The sequence below is a fragment of the Lipotes vexillifer genome, unplaced genomic scaffold (assembly GCF_000442215.2).
Source record: "Lipotes vexillifer unplaced genomic scaffold, Lipotes_vexillifer_v1.1 scaffold602, whole genome shotgun sequence".
Taxonomy (NCBI): Eukaryota; Metazoa; Chordata; class Mammalia; order Artiodactyla; family Lipotidae; genus Lipotes; species Lipotes vexillifer.
The window spans coordinates 1309976-1331053 of NW_006790307.1; the positions used below are offsets into that span (position 1 = coordinate 1309976).

Here is a 21078-nt window from a genome sequence, read left to right on the forward strand (position 1 = left end):
CATAAAGCTTTTAGTTGATAGAAAAGAATATCTTTATGACCTTTGAATAGGAAAAGATTAAGATAAACTATAAAGAAAAAAAAAACCCATATATTTAACTGTATTAAAGTTAAGGACTATTATGAGGTATATATGTAAATCAATTATATTCTATTGTGTTTGGGAGGAAAGGGTACAGCTTATAGAGAATGTCATCAAAAGTTATCAAGGTATACATGAAATATGTCAACTAACCAACCGAATCCAAAAATCAAATGTTTTAATCTTTTAATTTCCCTCCATATTTTAAAAATAATTCAATTAAAGAGCAATCATGTCAAAGCCAGTAGACTATATGAACAAAATAATATAATGCTAATGTAACACAGAGCAGTCAATGTTCCAACTACTTCACAGCTTACATATTATATTTATAGTGTCACTTAAGATCAACACATTATTGTAGGGACTTGGAAACAAGAATTTAAAAAACAACACTCTCATGGTTCAGTAAGTGTCTGCATCAACATTTGTGTCTGTATCTCATTGCAAATATTAGCAATGATGCCCATGGTAAAATCTAAATAGTGTTTCAGGTAAGTGGGATGTTTCTTTGACCTTTCCCACTGCTCCTTCAATCATATTTTTTACCAAAATCCAGAACCTATCTTTGGATGCTTTAGGGAAGAAACACTTAATATATTAAGATAAGATATCCCTTGGAGAAATAGTAAGGACTTTTAAAAAAGAAGAAGAAATGGAGCAAATACACAACATATTCTTAGGACTTCCAAATAATTCTGAAATTAAAAATGGAAAAGAAATAAACGCAATTACAAGGAACACCTCATGCACTTGGGAATCTATTAACACTGTATATATGACTGAAGGAATGAGTTGGAAAGAACATTTATCCCAAGATAAATTTTTTTAACAATATGAAGGTATATGTCCACCAAGGAAAATAAATCCATTCCCATTTCATCCACCATCAAAAACATCCTTCCCTTTACCCAAAACACACACATATATATACAAGATAAATGTTTTCAACCTAAACTGTAAGCCTCTGGCTCACATGAAAACAAAACGATTTTAACCACACACAAGCTCCAGCACTCAGACTTGTAGTTTCTACATGCTGCCCACACAGCACTTTGTGAGCATGTGATTACGAGGAATGATGCACAATCACACCACATTCCTTCCCTCAGCTCACACATCAAGAACTTGCCCTCTCAGCTGCATTCTTCTCCAAACAGCCATGGTCACCTTAGCAACCCTATGCTCCTAATATGGACAGCTGCTCCATTTAAAGTCAGCCCTTCTTGGCAGGGAATATGCTTGTTCTTCAAATTGGGGGAGAGAGGAGAGGTTTTCTTTTCAATACACATTGCAGGGGTTGATTTAACTTGATCAGCACTTTTGTTCTGCGGCAGCAATTTGTGTCGAGTTTCAACCTATTTTGAGGTTTTCTTTCTTTTATTTTTTTTTAATCTAAAAGCAAATGGCTAAAAAATAAAATCAAGGCAGCTCATATGGAATTCTAAGGAAGAATGGAACATGAAACAAAAATGTATCTGAAATAACTGTATTCTTTTATAAAATGATGAAGCTATCCACATTTTTGAAAGTTAAAATTTACTTAAATTGAACTGTAACATCTGAAGCCTTAATATATAATAAGAAATCAGTCAGAAGACCTGTCATAGCCTATTTCTGAACAACAAAAACATTGCTAAGCTTCGAAGTGTTATGACTCCAATCTATTTAATAGATTATGAGTTGATCTGTATCCCTTTATCCCACCATCTACATGTGAAATCTTTCCACAGGCTCAAAAGTAAACTAGGTACTGAGACCAAATGATTAGTATATCTGAGGACCCTCCAGACCTAGAATGACCTAGGATAGCACTGGATTACTCAAAACCAATCTTGATCTGTGCTTGTACCACTAAAGCTGGGTCTGAACCAAAGTAAGTCTCTCAGGATAAAAGATACAGGTTTATAATACAGTTTGCCTGACTTTCATACTGCAAACAAATTATTTGGGAGGGAGGGATTACCGTATTCTGAAGTAATGTGAGATCAAACTGCTTGTTCCATACCCACAAAAGGATTCTAATCCCCACTTGTTAAAATTAAACACCTAATTTTTAAGTATAGTTAACAGGCATGTTCAAAACTAAAAAAATTTAAATTTATGGTATTTGTTCTAAGTTGGAAAGTTTATGAAATAATTTTCTATATAACTAATGGACAAAATCCATATTAATTTATTAAGTGCTGTTTCAGTGAACGTTAAGGTTAAGTGAATACCATCTACATTACTTATTGGTTTTATTTTTGTTTGTATATGTGTGTTTTTTAAACTTCTCAGGCTATGAGGTTCTTTTTGGTTAGAAACATTTCTTCCATGTTAAAACTATCCTTGTAATTACATCTTCTATATAGAGCAAAATATCCATTGATAGGGTGGCAGTGTAGATTAGTAAAAAGAATCTAAAGCTAATTCTGCTACTGGTTTCCCGATTTGTAAAATGATAATACTATCTGTCCTACTTACGGCATGTGTTAACATAACAAAGTAAAAATCATGAAATTATTATGCCATATGAAATACTCAAAAATTTAAGAAATCAGAGAAAGGGACTATGTTACCTGAACTGTTATTTTTAAAAAGAGTGGGGAGTATTCAACAATGCATGGGATACCAAATCAATATCAAGAGGGTCCAGTCTTCCCGGCAAAGATTTTACAAATACTTAAGTGTTGACATGTAAGTAACGACTTCTTTCAAAAAGCCTCAACACTGGCTTTTAGCAAATGTGAATTCCCTTACCCTTTTCCATTCCACTACTACTGAATCAGTTCCACATTTCTGCCTGGCCTCCAGAACTAAGTGCCCCTAAGATCCTCCTTCCACAAAAAGAAACTGCTCCCTGAAGGTACCTTGTCAGCTTTTTTCGACCTGATAGAAGCCCATCCCTGATCTGATCAGTGCTGTCATTATCCTCTTTAATGTAATGTCAGGGCCCACTTTATCCTCTCCTAGGAGTTTTCCCCTCTCCCCTCTTCTCGACTACAAGGCATATCATCACCACAGACTTGGAGATTCTAAAGTTCCCACTTTCTGACAATTTCTAGTTAGGGGATCCAAGAGAAGTTACTTCTGCTGATACTGTGCTTACCATAGATGAAATTGTCTTTCTGCATCCCAAATTTAGAATCTTGCATTTGTACTGTTCTTACTCTGTGTTAGATTCAGTGTTGGAAATTCACAGAACATGATTCTGCTTCAGTGAAGTAATAAGGAAATAAGATGAACGTTCATATATAATTTAATGGAGAAATTAACAAGCAACAGATAATGGGGAGGTTCTATTAACATTACTGGTATTATCTTTCAACCATAAGGCTTTTTACCAGCTAACACTGAGACCTAAGCATTTTAATATACTGTTTCTAGACAAAAAATATACGTTTTTGTTAGGCCCTACAGTTCTTTTCTTTGACTGTTCTAACAGACTCCTAGATAGACAGCCTTCTAAACAGATGTTTATATTTCCTCTAATCTTCCACAGGATCTAATTTGCATTCTTCAACTTCAATTCTAATATTAAGAAATAAGCACAAATTGACCTTTTCTTAAATGCTCATTTTACGTGCCTTACACATTTAAGTGTGTTAAATTTTACATTTAATAGCTTCATTTTAATAAACAACCTGGAATACAATGTACCAGTTGGACAAAACAAATTAGAAGAACACTCAGCAACATGGCCAGATCTTAGGAAAAAATAAGACAGAGGAGGGTGGAGGGGACTATAAGAATTAGATTAAGACCTAATGTATAATTAAAACACAGGCACATAAAATAATAAAACCTTTTGTAAGATATAAACAAAACGATACACACCAAACACATTTAAAGGTCATTTGTATAGGGACTAGTTATAAAAGAAAATGGAAGAACAGTCCTTTAATGAACCAGTGATAAATGGGTATGACACAAACTGAGGAATATCATTAACTCAATACTCCTGTACTTGAGGTTAAAAACTGGTACTTCAATATTGGAGAAGATAATCATGTGACTGCTTAGATACCTGGCCTTTCTCCCGTCTATGGAATTCTTACTGCTTTATTTAAATCCATGGTTGTCTGTGGGTCCTTATTATCACCCTGACACTTCAGGCCATGTTCCCATTTGAGTATAGTAGTATTTTGTAAGGATTACTTTTTCTTCAACTCTCAGCTTGATACTTTTCTTTTTAAATGGCACTCCAAAACAAGGTACAATAGCTAGTATAAAAAGATGCAAATTTTTGTGCATTTTAAATTCTGCATGCATTTAATTACATTGTGTCTCATAAGCAGCAACATGTTTTGAGATACAATTTTGGACTAGTTAACATGAAATTCTCTGCATTTCTTTACTCCTCTTTGTCTTTGAACTGTCAATAGTGGATACCAGAAGTTAAACCTGTATTACACAAGAGCTAGAGCTAGAGCTAGAGCTGTTACCACCTCACAGTCCAAAGGGTAAAGGGAAGTGTGGCTACTGGGACCTAGAAGAATAGTGGCAGGAGAGGGCCTCTTGACAGAGGCAAAAACAACAACAACAAACTGGTACTTCAGACAAAGCCATCCTCCTTCATAACAAACAAAGCTGTCCCAAATTTTAAACAGTAATTTTTAAAATTGTGATAAAATATACATAACATAAAATTTACCATTTCAGCCATTTTTAAGTGTAGGGTTAACAATAATTTAAGTTGTCATTGTCCCTTTAATACCTTTAACTGTGTAGCAGGGTAATACTATATAAAGGTGAATAATCTTTTTTAGATTATTTTCTACTCTAAAAAAATTATGAAAGCACCTGGTATGTACAAAAATATATATTTATTGAACAGGTACAGGGGAACCCTAAGGGTACAGACAATATAATTCATCATCATTGTATGATACATTGTACTGATGTCTGAGATTTACATTTTATTTGCCAAAAGAACAGTGACAACGATGTAACAGATCAAGTTCACTAAGATTAAATTTTTTGAAGTTTTTGTTTTTACTTTAAGCATTGTGGTCCAGGAAAAGAAGGATCTGGATTTCTCCTGAAGTAATGCCTTTGAGTAGTGCCCTGGAAGATCAGATAGTGCTATACACAGGTTCTAGGATCCCCTCCCTTAACCCCCTGTTAAGTAGAAGAAAAAAATAGGGCAAAAGAGTTTCACAAGAAACTTGTAAATGAACACTTGGAAATTTGCTCTCCCTTCCTATCAGCTAGTGGGTCCCCTTTATTTTAACACTTTATTTTCAGTTATCAGGATAAAAACTGACTTGATTAACTAAATCTGTGGCAGTTTCAAAAGCAGGTGGAAAAATTGTGTTTGAGGGTGAATGTTACCCTCAGGACATAGGATACTGAAAAAGGAGAAAAAATGAGAAAGTTATTGATCTGAATAATTCACTTTATAAACATTTCCAGTTGACAGATTGAATTACTCTGCAAGGACCACTACTACCTATGCCAAAAGTTCCTGAGAAAACTTAACCAAAGTATGCTCTTAATGCTGCCAAGCAATTGATTTTAAGTATCTGGCATAGGGTAGGCACACTGATAAGGAAATTTTACTATCTACTCACTTGAACATTTCATCCTTCAGAAGTCTAAAGAGAATAATAATGTACATCAATGATGATTTAAAATCCATTGTCAAGGTGATCATTCAGGATTTTTTTCTTTAATACTACCTGTCACTCAATCTTTTATTATCTAGCTGGTAGGAAGCATTCCACTTTTTAAACTAAATATAGGAGCTACCCAATTTCCATAGGTGGAAGCATTGCTAAATAATCTCCTTTAACTTAAAGCCTCTAAGAGAGCTTCTATAAACCCACTACTCCCTAATGTCACTTAGATAGTACTATCCATTGAAGTAAAAGGTAAATGGGCCCCAATGAAAGAAAGGAACTTTTTTCTCAAAATGGACAAACTCACTCCTAAGGATTCTAGGAATAAGCTGTGACTATGAAAAGCAGTATTTGAGTTTCAAGGTGACTACTTTAATCACACCCTTTTAATCCTAACTTCAAATAAGATGACTTGTGTCTTGCTAGCAAATTCTGAGGTAGTAAAGGAATAGCTAAAAAATTGTGAGAATCTTGTAATAATCCAGAAAAGATATGAAATAAGGGAAAAGGATAAAAAGAAAAAAAAAGCCAGAGCAATTAAGCCTATATTCAACCATATTTGTTTTATTACTATATTAACAATGTCTTACCTTGTGGAATTCTCTTCTGAGAAAAATAGATACAATTTTGTCCCTAAAAAAATTTCAGGTAGAAAAGTTGAAATGTTAGTTTCAAATAGAAAGTCTTTTGAAAATGAAAAGTTACAAAATGCTAGCATAGTACATTTAGATTATTATGACATTTGGTATTAACAAAGCGTAAGAAATATTAAGTCTCAAATAATAAAAGTACGTTATTATCTTCATTAAAATATTTATTATAAAATTTATTATTGTATTATAAAAATACTCTACTATCAAATCATTTTTGCTAAGTACATAATAATGAGTGGCACATTTACATATTCTAAGACATTAGTACTTAATTGGGTTTTACTCTTGCCAAGATTTGATATTCTGAAGGGTACCTTATCTTTTAGCTATTCTACATGTCATAAAAGTCATCCCTTTAAAGTGTAAAATTCAGTTACACAACCATCACCACCACCTAATTCTAGAACATTTTCATCACTCCAATAAGAAACACTGTTCTGAAGGGTATTTTTATTCCCAGGAAGAAACATCTTAACAAATTTAATTTTAAAAGATATACAAGAAGCATACTCTTTACAACACTAGGATCATAATTTGTTTTTTTTTTAAATGTATAGAACAAAGACCAGAAGGGAAAACAAATATCCAAAAATTATAAGAGTGGCTGTATTTGGAGAGCATTATTATAGTGACTCTTTTTCATATATTTCCTCAAAACTAAAATTTTATAATATTAACTTTATAGTTCTTTAAAAAAGTGAAGCAAAAACATACATTTTCTAGAGATATATGCTAGAATTTGTTCTACAGCCCAAAGGAAAAACAGAAATACAAGTTGACACTTTTTTAAAAGTCCACTACATTTTTTATTAAATGTTTTTCAAAGTAGATAAAGTAAGTATAAAGTTAAAAAAAAAAATTTGGCCACACTTACTAATCTGGTTGAAAAGCCACAGCTGCATCTTACTTTATGACAAATTGACTGTTTCATTACTTTGGCATCTGGGCGTCTACTTCTTAATGGTCATTTCTGAAATAAAGATATAATTAAGAACATATTATAACAAAAATATAAAATCTTTAAGGACAATTATCTAAATATTAGTGACTAGAGGGAACTATCAAAACAGTTCTTAAGCAACCTTCTAATAAAAAACATTAACTGGGCTGAGAATGAGGTGGGAGGGACCAGAATTATACAGTTATGCTACACATTCTCAGTATAAAAATCTACAACCGCTTCAGTCCTCAATCCCTTTCACCCATCAGACTCTTGCAATTCCTACGGATGCCACTTACAGACCGGAAAAAGAGGAAAGGAAGATGTAGAAAAGGAACCCTAAAATTGCACATTTGGCTTTTTGTTTTTGTTTTTTGTTTTTCTGGCTGCACCGTGCAGCTTTCGGGATCTTAGTTCCCCAACCAGGGATGGAACCCAGGCCCAGGTAGCGAAAGCGCCGGGTCCTAACCACTGGACTGACAGGGAATTCCCTAAAATTGCACATTAGAAAACAGTAAGTTAATTGCTTATTTATTATGCTTGTCTGTTTCTCCCTCACATCTATAAGAAATCTAAGCTCCAAAGGAGATTTTTTTGTCTTATTTGCTGGTATCTCTCAAGCACCTAAGACAACGACTGCCATGCCATAAGTGTTCAGTAAATATTCATCGAAAGAATGAATAACTTTATGAATGATTTAATGTTAATTGATGAAATATTTAACCTGACAGTATGCCAAAATGGCGTCTCAAAATGCCATTTCTTCCACACATACACCATTAATGTTAATGCCAACTACATCATCAGTATTGTTTCTTTTCGCCAACAAACAAAGCCCATAATTAAAAGACAATCAAGGGCTTCCCTGGTGGCGCAGTGGTTGAGAGTCCGCCTGCCGATGCAGGGGACACGGGTTTGTGCCCCGGTCTGGGAAGATCCCACATGTCGCGGAGCGGCTGGGCCCGTGAGCCATGGCCGCTGGGCCAGCGCGTCCGGAGCCTGTGCTCCGCAACGGGAGAGGCCACAACGGTGGGAGGCCTGCGTACCACAAAAAATAAATAAATAAAAGACAATCAAGACATGGTCCCCGAACTTCAAGGAACAGAATAAAGGCATCTATTACTTTGTAATTTTATTAGCGCAACCTCTGGGAAAAACTCCTAGAAGGGGAATTGCTGGACGTGTGGTCTTCCTAAATATTGCCAAATAGTGTGGGTGAGGGTCTTTTTCTTTTGCAAACATGTATGTTCTTTGAGGAGACAGCTAGGAATATAAGAATAAATCTTTTATAAGGAGTGAAAAGTAGATCTCAACAATAACCCTCAAGGAACCCAGTAGTACCCCCTACTTCCCATCCTGTAGCTGAATTAATATTCCACAAAATGCTGCTCTTTTAGTAAAAAAATTGGGGGGGAATACAAATATTATTACAGAATTGCTTTTCTTCCTTTCAACAAGTGGTGGAAGAATAAACCAAAATCATTTTTAAATGGTTGTCTACAGAGGAAAGAGAAAGCAAGTTGGAAAGGACAGGCATGCAAGTTAGACTCCTCAGAATATATCTTGTTTCATAGTTTCTACTTTGAAGACATGTTTTAAAGTCAAATTAACATCAAACGATAATGACATTTTGAACATCAAAATGATAACGATTACCACTGACTGAAACATTAAGTGTATTTTTTAAAAAATCCATCATCTTTGGTTGTCACTAGAGCAAGAACTAATTATCCTGAAAATTGATTATAGAAAAGAATCAAGTATTTATCCAGCCTTTCTTATATGAAAGGTACCCCAGAGTAACCAGTCAGTAAGTGAAAGCCCTCTTTTATAGGATTCCAAAAAATAAATGTAGAAGGAATGACAGAATTAGAGAATACCCATTTTGTAATAGTTAATGAAATAATAAATCTAAAAATTGATCAATGGTTGCTAAAACCATTAGATAAAAGGTTGATGGGAAACTTTATAATGGATAATCAGGCTACAAAACCTGAACCCAGTGATTAACTTTAACATCATTAAAAAGGGATCAACTAGAGTTTATGTGCAGAAGTATTCATCACTATTCATTAGGTATTTATCCTGGGAGCTCCAATTTCAAAAGATATCCATAATATGACCACTTTTACCACCTCCACTCTTATGATGGTCCAAGCCACCTTATTTCTCATCTGCATTACTGTAATAGTTCTCCATCTGATCTCCTAGCTTCCTCCCTTGCTCACCTCAACACATCAGTCAGATTAGTCCTTTTCAAAAGAAAATCAGATCATGTCATTCTTCTGCTCAAACCCTCTAATTGAGTACATCTCACCAGTTTCAAAGCCAAAATCCTTACAAAGACCATAAGGACCACGATCTGATTTTACCTTCCCCAACTCTAACCTTATCTCCTACCACTCTCCCTCTTGTTCACTCCATTTTAGGCACATTGACCTCTTTCCTTAAACACATCAAGCATGTTCTCACTTCAGTGCCTCAGGACTTGTACTAATTCCTCCTTCACTTCCTTTAGGACTTGGTTTTTAAAAGTTATCTAATTAAAGAGATACACCCTGGTACCCCAGGCAAGCCCAAAATATCTGCCTCAGATTTCCTCATCTGGCAGAGAATATGTAAGGATAAGTCAGTCATAAATTTTGGAGATGATAATCATTTGAAACACAAATGTAATCAATTTTTGTATCTTTGTATCTAAACATCTATGAAGTTATACTGTCCCTTCTAAAAGATTCTTATGGTCCAAACTTCAAAGAATTAATAGCTACCATAGTGTGCGTGGCTTTTTTTTTTTTTTCAGTTTTTGTTTTGTTTTTAAATCATCTGTATCATAACCCTAGAAAGAAGTGATGAAAGATTTGAATTATATGAGTCCCATTAAAAAACAACTAGCAAAATAAATGGCATTCCCTTTCCTCCCACTCCTTTAGGGATTTGTTTGAGATTACATTATAAAATTCCAAGTAATCTCAGGAAAAGTTTAACTACTTCCACATTTATCTATTACCTTTTAGGCACCATGACCACCAGAAAAAAATCAAAAGAACTCACTAACTGTAACATGACTAGACTAGCTATGACATGGTAGGGATGTTTGAACTTAATTATTTTTTTTAAATAAACGAACTCCTCCTGGGCTAAGGCCTACGCTGCCTTTTAAACATCCTGCGTGTGGTGGCCAAGCTTCAGGGTCTTAAGAGAAATAGCCAGGGGACAGAGAAAACAGCAAGTATGACTCAGTGATCATATTTAATAGTCTCTGAAGACCAAAACAAAGATACCAGTTCTGGCAAGAGTTCTCTAGAATTGCCCCAAAACTGACTTATCCACATACCTTTCATCTGAACAATCTATTTTCACTTAGTTTAAGGCTCACAAAGCATTTGTTACGTGCCTATCAGACCTTACGTACAAAAATAAACCAGAAGTATTATGAAAACAATCAGCTGGGGTTCTAAGAGTTAGATGATGAATCTAATGTTAAAATCTGCTTTTTGGGGGAGGAACGTGAAGAGAACTCTTGAATATTGTTGTGCAGAAATGCCCCCATTCATCTGGAAACCAGACTTTCAGCAAGTTCAACCACTTGAAAAAAGGCTAGTGATATTAAAGCAACCTTTTACCGAGCAACTTCTATGTGCCAGAAATTTACATTAGCTTGCTTAATTCTCAGAGCTTCCCTATGGGAAAGGTATTAACAAAACAGAGTCGTTAAATAACTTGTCCAAACCAGAAAAAGACAGCTCCAAAATGCAAAATCTCAGTCTTCCTTTTTCACTGTTATAATCTGCAGTAAACTGGAATAAAACTATTAGTCACAAATACCACATTTGCCCCACAGGAGTAACATGTAAATCCAGGCTGCTCATTTGAGAAATTTGTTCCATTCTTCCACAGCTGTTTTAAATAAGAGGACAAAAGAGGAAGGTTCACTGTTGTACATTAATAAGAAACATGTAGCATTAGGGATGAATCAGAAGAATATGCTACATTTAGCTCTAAGGGAACTGAGTAAGAGTAAGTGAGGCACAGCATAGCTCACTAATTAGTATTCATTCATAATGATTAACCTGACTCAACTCTAAGTGACTGATGGCTATTCCATATGTGCTGAGAAGTCAGGGAAGAAATGTTAAGACTTAATACAGTGGATAACAGATATTTACCAAAATAATTTCTGTAGTTTTCTGGATGTCTGAAATACTTCTCTCTCTTTCTCTCCTGATGTATAGATATACACATACACATACATACATTAAAGTTTTTCATTAACTTCTTAAAATTTACAATAAAATTATGTTATAATTCCTAATTTTCCTTTTCCGGAAAATTCTCTCATGTGGAACATGAGAGAACATAGTTCCTGACACTATGAGATAACACTTATTGGCTTCAGTTCTTTATACTCAACAGAATCTGATTTTTTAACATGTCATTAATCAGAAAATATTTTGTAGGAATATTTTCTTTCTAAACTGTACATTTGTTACTAGATGCACCCACTGCTTATCGTACAATGAAAGTAACATACCTATTCCGAAATAAAAAATCAAGGTGATTACCTAACTATCAAGACGCATTACCCTGGGACTTCCCTGGTGGTCCAGTGGGTAAGACTCCGTGCTCCCAATGCAGGGGGCCCAGGTTCAATCCCTGGTCGGGGATCTGGATCCCGCATGCATGCCACAACTAAGTGTCCATATGCTGCAACTAAAGATCCCACATGCCACAACTAAAGATCCCCCATGCTGCAGTGAAGATCCCACGTGCCACAACTAAGACCCGGCACAGCCTAAATAATTTTTTTTTTTAAAAAGACACATTACCCAGGAACTGTGGCCTTACTATACTAATGTCCTCAGTTATTTGGAGAAAGTGAAGACTGCTTGGAACAAATTATCCCTATTGACTAAAAGACACGCCATTTAAATAATTTACTGCTTTACACAGAGCAGACACTCAACAGATTCATGATTATAAGTTCCCCAAAGACCTAAATACATTATGCTAGTCTTCTAAATACTTGATTGTGTCCTGGGAATTTTCAGCATAAATTAACACACAAAAAAACCTCCCTCACAATCTTAAATCATTGCACTAATGGTTAAGAATGATGAAGGAAAGGGGAGGGAAGGTAAGGACACACTCTTCCAGGATACCAATTATAAATAATGCAACCTTCATCTATGGTGCTTGCTGTTTTGTTTTGCATTTTAACAAAATGGAAGTACACAGCATATGGAGTATGTATTGTTTCTTGAAACTTTATCATACACACCTCCTCTCCCTATAGTTAGTTTGTCTCTTTCTCTCTCTCCTTCCCTTCCTTCCTCTTGCACACAATATGAATAACTGTTACTTTTTTTAACTTTTGTTTTATATACAAACATGCTACTCACATTCTGGCTATGACAATAAAATATATTTCTTAGTTTAAAAAAAAAAAAAGACCTCTTAACATATGAGTCTATGTAGAACATTAAGGTAAATACCTCCTGGGTTAGTTTTCTTCTGTGTGTTCAACATTATACATAATGAAGAGATATATACAAATAAATATCACAGAGCCTGTTGGCTTTACTGTTTTTCATGAATTTTAATACCACACACAATAAAATATTCACTATGGAGAGGAACTTGGTGTTAAAGCAGATTTACTTTGACTCTATTCCAGGGGGTTGAGTTACTTGAATACCAAAAGACTTCAGTATTTGACAGTCTCTTCTTGAAGATGCTGTAATATGTATGTGCCCCACAAACTGTTACCCAACTGCATTAACTTCCTCAAAAGTGGAAACAACTTTTATAAAGCTCACTTCAGCCCATTCATTTTCTAGGGGATAACCAATAACTTCAAAAATAGAAGTCAACCTAGAAGAGTTACAATATTTTTCCCTAAATTCCTCCTTTATCTGCTAGGAGGAAAATACTATCTTCATTCTTTAGTAGTTCTGGTAGACTCTAAATATTTTTCAGCAATGTAACAGATACAATTTTTCACCACACTCAAACTCTAATTTCTCATGGTAAGCACTGCACAAAGAACAATGAAAGAAAGAATGACCAATGCCTTCAAACTGGAAATTAGTTTCCAGCAAAATGAAAAGTAGAATTCATGTCTCATGAAAGAATCTTCAATAAACCCATATCACAAAGCAATCAATATAAGCTATACCTGTTTTCTCTGAACTACAACTATGAAATATTGTTTCTCCTAAAATCCACAAACCTTTAGTTATGGCCATCAGATAATTCAAAGGAATTCAGTGGCCCTCTATAACTTGGTCCTCCTTCATTATACATAAAGAACTTGCCTAATGTTCTATATTTAAATTCCACGTAGAAAGAAAAAATGTTAAGAAGGAGGGTGAGAAAGAAAACCTCATAAATTGGCCATATTAGAAATAACAGAACAGATTTTGAGACTGGGGAAAAAAACTGAAATCATTTTATATTTTATAGGTGAAGAAACTTGAAGAAGCATATGAGCAAGGAAAGAACTGAAGTTCATATTATAAATGGTATTTTACCCTAGAATTACCAATTCCAACAGATCTAAAATAGGTGTTTTAGCTTAATACATACATAGCATATGTAATCAGAACGGATCGCAATGTTGAAGAGTTTAAATGAATGCATGAATTCTGAGTACAGTATATAAATTAAGGGAAATTAGAAATGGTCTATGTATCCTTTAGTGATGACAGAATTCCAATAAGTAACCTGATTCCTTGGTGCAGCTTTTTAGGACAGTCTGTGCCGGATGGATCACTGCTCTGGCCCATTATGGCATTTCTTACTTAGATGACTAATTAAATGCACCATTAGCTAATGTTCATAAAGATAAGAAACTGTGTATGCCAATATCCTGTTTTCAACCTGGTAGCTTAATAAAAGGACTACTGCCCATTTGATGATTGCTGGTCCACTAAACCAGTTCATAAAAGAGGAATAAATCTTAAAGTTAAGTAGTGGAATAGCAGAGTATATATATAACATCAATTGCATTTATACAAAAACCCATTGTATACAGCCTGCACTGGAGCAAAAACAAAAAAATTCACAGAGAAATAAGAGTTCTCAAATTTAAATCTATATTCTAGGAAAGATCAGATTAGGGTAAGGACAAAAAGCATAGTATATTCAATATTAAAAATATAATACTTAGAGAATAAAAATCACTTTCAACATCATGGACATTTACCTTACATTAAGTACTTCTCTATCACCCAACTCACATTTAGACTGTTTACAACAGTATGTATGTGGAAGGGCATTTGATCTACTCAATTTCACAAAAATTACAGCCTCCCATTTAGTCCCAAAGGCACAAGTGAACAAAATAACACTATTATAAAGTGCTGTTTTGGTAGCAAAGAAAAATATGCAGAACAGACAGACTCATACTACAGGAATAATTAACAAGAGCTGTGGTTCATGAAGAAATACTCTAGCTTCGATGACATCATGGTAACTACGAGAGTTTGCCTTTATGATTTTCCCCCCAAACCAAGGTGGATATGTCCCAAGTTAAATAACAGCTCCTGTTTCACTCCTAGATATCACTTTTTTTTAGCTTTAAAATAGAAGTACATAAGTCAATTTAAAATGCAAACTGGTATAAAGGCTTAAAACTTATTGTTTAAAGAAAGCACTGATTCTAACTTAAAAAAAAAAAGGCCTTAATGACTTTCCTAAAGCAGAGGAGGAGTTTCATCGTTTTTCAACCTACCAAGGCAAATAAAAAAGGCTATAAAGGATGCTGCTTTATATAATTTATATAGAATAACATGCATGTGTCCCCCCATTCCTTCCATATATATTTGTCTCTGTCTCTCCCTCTCCCAGGGCTGTGTGTGTGTATATGTGTGTGATGTTTCTTCCTCCCTGCCTCTATTTTGGTCACTCTATGTCCCCTCTCCTTCTTGCTGACTTCTATTACACTCTATAACTGGCTTCTAAGCACTGATATTCAGAAAGAAAGCATTTTATCAGATTGTAGCCTGTGGCAAAGTGAATTAGAAAAATAGCCACAAAATGAAAAAAAGAAAAAAAATCAATTAGTTGAAAATAGATAAAATTAAAGCCACAAATTTTCATTTCCTTTAAAATGCCTAAATACATAGATATACCATACATATGACTTTAATAAACTTAGTAGAGTTAATCTAACAGATTTATTTACAGGATTTTGAGCTAAATATATGGGGAGAGGGGGTATTAAAAGAGTTAGTTTAATACAACAGTTATGAGCACACGCTTTGGAATCAGCTTTGAGTTCGTGTCCTAGCTCGACACTAACTGTATGATCTTGGGCAGGTTACTTACTCTCTCAGCCTTTTACCTCATTTCTAATGTTGTGAGGATGGCCTGTGATAACACCTGTAAGACAGTTTGCGTGCTACCTAGCACACAGTGAGGGCTCAGCACACATTACATCTAAAACATGCAGTCAACATTTATCACTCTTTTTGTCTGCCTAGCATCTGAACTTCCCTTCTTAAGTCTGGGAACTTCCCCACCTTATGTTTTCAGAAGATCAAAGACTTTTCCACATCTTAAATTTAAGAACTTCACACCATCTCATGATTTCAGAAGATGAGACACTTTTCCTCATGTCCTACACGGCCAGGACACGGTCTATACCACACACACATGCCCAGCCCAGAGAAGAAATGGGCAACTAACAAGCAGGACAATAAGAGACCAGAAAGAACTCTCTCTCACACTAATGGTGGAGCAACTGCAGGAAGGTCAAGTCTGGGGCAGAGGTGGCAGCACTTATAGTCAACCAGTGCTAGCCGTGTCACTGGGGCAGGCTGTGGCGTCTGTCAGTCTGTCTCTAGATGGCACTGGCAACCTCATGGGAATCATTGTGCAATGTGATTTCGGGCACTGTTTCTGGCTGCTCAGCCCTGAATCTGGTTCTCTAACTCTCAAAACAATTTGATGAGCCACTGAGCTCTATCCAATATCCTTTTAAAATACACAATATGCTTTTACTGGTTTTTACTGCCACCAAGAATTGTGACGGAAACAATCAGGCAGCGGGAACATACATTCTCACCTACCCCACCCCCACAGGGGAAAAAGATTCTGTTTTTAATCTCTCCAAAGAAACACAAAAGTAATGTTCACTTTCAACCAACGGATTTATCCTGTGAAGTTTTGGAAACCTTATTTCTATAAATTTTGGATAATTTTCCTAATTTGGAATATGAGAAATGTCTAATCAGTTTTAGATTTATTTCAAAGGAACACAGACAAGGAGAAGTGATGACACAGGAAAATACGTATGTGTAAGGAGTAAGTATCATTAAGGTAAGAGAAATTATCCCAACATGCCTGAAATCAACCTCACTGTATTCCCAAGCGTCTTCTTCCCAGCAGGAGCTTTTCACTTGGGGTTCTATAACCAAGGAGTCCCTCCTCCTCTTAAGGGTTATTTTAAGGTCAAAAAAATTTTAATTATCATGAAAAGGCCTTAAACATTCCTATTTTGTTTCAGCAAATAACTCTAAAATATTTGTATAACAAAACCATTCAATTCTCTGTTAAAACAGTGCAGAGCAAGTCAGTGCCTGATTGCCACAGACTGATTTTTCAGTATGTAAAATACACTCCTCTCCCTCTGCCAGATTTCTCTGCATGGCCATTTTATAGTTCAGTAATGCTTTTTCCACTGTTTAGAATGTTAAAGCTCAAATCTGTTCATTTTATTACTTGTCAATATAAATGTAATATAAGGTTTGTGGGGAATGTGAAAATGGCGGGTTAAATATGTACTTTTTTAACCCCAGGAGCCAGTTACCATATAGAGCTGAATGTTTTAATGAATAAAAGAGCAATCTAAACAAAAAAGCAATCTTTAAAAAGTGATAGTCTTTTCAGATTAAAATTTAAAAAAAAAGAATCAAGCATTTAGAAATGTATATTGACATCTAATCTACAGCTATCATATTAAAAACTCAGTAGAAAAAAACTGAATTTCAACAGAGATTTGTGAAAGAAAATTAAAAAGGCCACAAAATTGTAGGGCTCATGACAATAATACGTTAGAGTTATGTTACAGGACAGAAGCTGTTGAGACCTTGAGAGTTAAGCAACTTACCCAAGGAACCTATCTTCTGATTTAGCTGAGTGATGTCATTAAAACACCTTCAGCTTGTTCTTCAAACAGATTCAAAATAAAGTTAATTGCACATTGCACACCATATGGTATTAATTCCTGGATTTAAAATGACAAAAAGTACTAAATCCAAGGCAAGTAATTTCAAAACTCAACTGTTAATACTCTTTTTAATATAAAGTTCTGACTTACGATAATTTATAAATACCCTGGACTTATCAATGTAGAAAAAATCATCAAGAAATGTAAAAACTTTTCATAGTATCCATAACTCCCAAGGTGTGTAAAATCATTTTTGCCTAAGTGCTGAGGGTTATTCCATTAATCACCAGTCATAATTTATTGGCTGTTATTTCCCGGATTCTGTCAGAACGTAACTTATACTAAACACCATGTATTTAAATTTATGCCATTTAACAACAACAACAAAAAATTTTCTGGTCATAATCTACCTGCTCTAAAAAGACACCATAATCCCTCATGGAAAAGTTCCTTTGTATTTGGTTACATTATATTAAACACAGAAGGAGCTCTGTACTCAGGAAAGTAAGAAGAAAAAGTTCACAAAAAATCAAACTCTTCTTTAAATGAGGCATGTCCAAGTCAGCCTAACAAACTAGCTATATTTACGTTTCATGAGAGGCCTAGGAGAAGCAGGTCTAAAAAAGAACTAAGGCTAGCTTTGGATGACTACCGTGTTATGAAGAGTAACTTATGCTATGAAACTACAGTTAACAGCCAAAACATTTAAAAAAAAAAAAAAAAAAAAGGAAGCTAACAGACTCCCCATCAAAATAAGGTGCAAGAACAAAAAGTACATGATACCCAGAAGAGAACAGGGAGTAAATACGTGTATAAAGAGACAAAGAAGGTTTACAGCAAAAATGGCAAACCCAAGGCACACGTACTGCTATTGCCCCTTCTTCAAAACTGGCTGACGCAAGTTAACAGGTGACAGCTCTGTAGAGGTTAGCAAAGGCCTCAAAAACCTCTAGATGGCTATTACAAAGCAATGGGAATTATCAGACCAAGCAAAATATTGCCATTCCTTGTTTAGATTGACTGGAAGAATGTTACTCAGAAAAACTATTAAGGAGGAAAGGAGTGTAAGGAAAACAGTAACAGTAAGCCACAAATATTTACTGAACTATTTGTTTTATTTTTAAGGTTACATACAGTTTCATTTAGTCCTCACGACAAACTTCAAAACTACTATTACACCCACTATACAGACAGGAAAAACACCGAGGTTTACAGAATTTTAAACAACCAACTTGCCAGAATCATACATACACTAGTGGTGGTACTGGAGCTCTAACATGGACCTGAGCACTTTACCACTCCTTTAAATGGATCGGGCAATTCAACTGACCTAACCCTCTATCCATCCTCCCATGTAAATCCACCAGGACAGATTTTTTTAAAGTAAAAGTTTAATTATTTAAGTATTAGCATGTTTCTAATTGAAAGTCTGGAAAATATAATGGATGTACCAAAAGTCCTATCTTTTTTATTGCTTTTATAATTAGTATTTTAATGAACACCTTGTACATAAATCTCTGTGCACATTTTTATTCCATTTATAAAATACTATAAATGGAATTCTGGTCAAACAGTGTGAATATATTCTGCCAGAACATCTGATTTTAATATTACTGAATTGATGAAGAGATTATGGTTCCTTAAGAAAAACAACTGTGCCTTATTCTCCCTTACCCACAATGCCTAGGCACATGAGCAAGTCTTCTCATGACTGCTGAATGAATGGAGGGTTCTCTCCCCTTAGCACACAGTCTCTGAAGAGAAAAATAAACAGAGCAGGCTCCCAAATTAGAAGACAACAGTTATGCCACATATCGAATTCATTAGTGGGCTGCATAAAACTCTTCTTAGGGAGAGAAGAACATGAATGTTAACATTGCCATTCAATGTATTTCCATGTGTTTAAAATATATTTCCATGTGTTTGGTTATTTTATAGTACATTTAAAGAATACAGTATTTTAGTAGGTATATAACACACTGAAGACATTACTTCTCCCAGTTTATTATCTATATGCCTTAATCTGCTATTGTCCATGGAAATCATTTCAGAACACGTTCATATAGAAAATTCAGAGCTAAATATTTTAATAGTAACTAGAGTTGCTATTGTACTTTGATTTTCTATATCATCTATTTCCATCAAGTTCTAATGATATCACAGCAGGCAATGAACCCATAAGGATGAAAAAGATTGACTACAAAACATTGTATCAGCAGGCACTGATCCAGCACTTTAGACGTATTAATTTAATCTTTACATTACATGATATTACGATTATTAATCTCTCTATTTTATAGGTAAAGAAACTGAAACAGAGAAAGATTAGAAACCTGCTTGTTTTGGGACTTCCCTGGTGGTCCAGTGGTTTAGACTCTGCGCTTCCACTGCAGGTGACACAGGTTCGATCCCTGGTCGGAAACTAAGATCCCGCGTGCCACGAGAGTACAGCCAGAAAAAAAAGAAACTTGCTTGTTTTTTTGAACCTAGGTATTCTGGCAGCCACACTTCTAATCACTACACAGAACTGACTCACAGTATCAAGCAAAAAGCACTGAACAGCTTTCCGCGGACATTGGTGACACAGGGCACAATGAGAGTATGTGCCCCAGAAAATAGGAAATTCAACCAATCCAGGTGGATTATTTACTCATTAGGTAAATAATTATTTATTATGGATCAAAAACTGTATCAAAATTGGGAGTATTCTCCTAACCTTGAGAAATACTAGGTCTAAGAAAGGTGGAGACAGACCATCTTAAGATAGATATCTAGTGTAAATAGACAGATCTAACCTCGCTAGAATAAAATGGAATTTTTACAAGTGCTATGGCACAGAAGGCATTATTAACTCTGTCTAGGGCACTCAGAGAAGCTGCACAGAGGAGGAAATACCTCAACTACACCTTGAATAACAGACTTGTACAGAAATTTGTAGCTAACAGTCTATCTCACCACAGAAGGGTCACTGCTGTGAAACTACTGCAGTAGCACAAAACATGTCTCAGCACTGCGGAACCATCTTAGGTTTGCTGGTGGAAGAGTATGGGGCTGCAATAGGTCTGAGTGATCAAACCCCTGTCAACACAATGGGAACCAGCAATAAGAAGCGGACTATCTATCCAGCTTAATTTTATAGCCAGTATAGCTACAAAACTGCCTTTATTTGTTTGACATACCTACATTTAAATTTCTAATTTAGAAAAACCTAAATTTTAAAACTAATAATAAGGAATGGAGGTGGGGAGTAGCAGACCTTCGGTTAATCATGACTGGCCCTGACCCCTTCCTGAAACCTCACCTTAAAAAGTTAAAGGAATTTTTAAAAGTATAAAATCCATAAGGGGCTTCCCTGGTAGCGCAGTGGTTGAGAGTCCGCCTGCTGATGCAGGGGACACGGGTTCATGCCCCGGTCCGGGAAGATCCCACATGCTGCGGAGCGGCTGGGCCCGTGAGCCATGGCCGCTGATCCTGCGCATCCAGAGCCTGCGCTCCGCAACGGGAGAGGCCACGACAGTGAGAGGTCCGCATACCGCAAAAAAAAAAATCCATAAGGATAAGAGAATGGGGAAAGACAACAGCAAATAAGAGAAGGCACAATATTTTGGAAGCTAGGAAAAAAAGAGG

At 35.3% G+C, this 21078-nt stretch overlaps 1 protein-coding gene across 1 annotated transcript in view; it reads right to left on the reverse strand.

Annotated features, from left to right (window-relative positions):
* FRS2 (fibroblast growth factor receptor substrate 2) overlaps window positions 1-21078 on the reverse strand; it is a 117957-nt gene that overhangs the window by 67313 nt on the left and 29566 nt on the right. The window contains exons 2-3 of the mRNA XM_007463552.1: window positions 7212-7307; window positions 6275-6317 (exon numbers count right to left, since the gene is read on the reverse strand). The gene's annotated coding sequence lies outside the window, so the exon portion shown is untranslated. The remainder of the gene's footprint in view (window positions 1-6274; window positions 6318-7211; window positions 7308-21078) is intronic.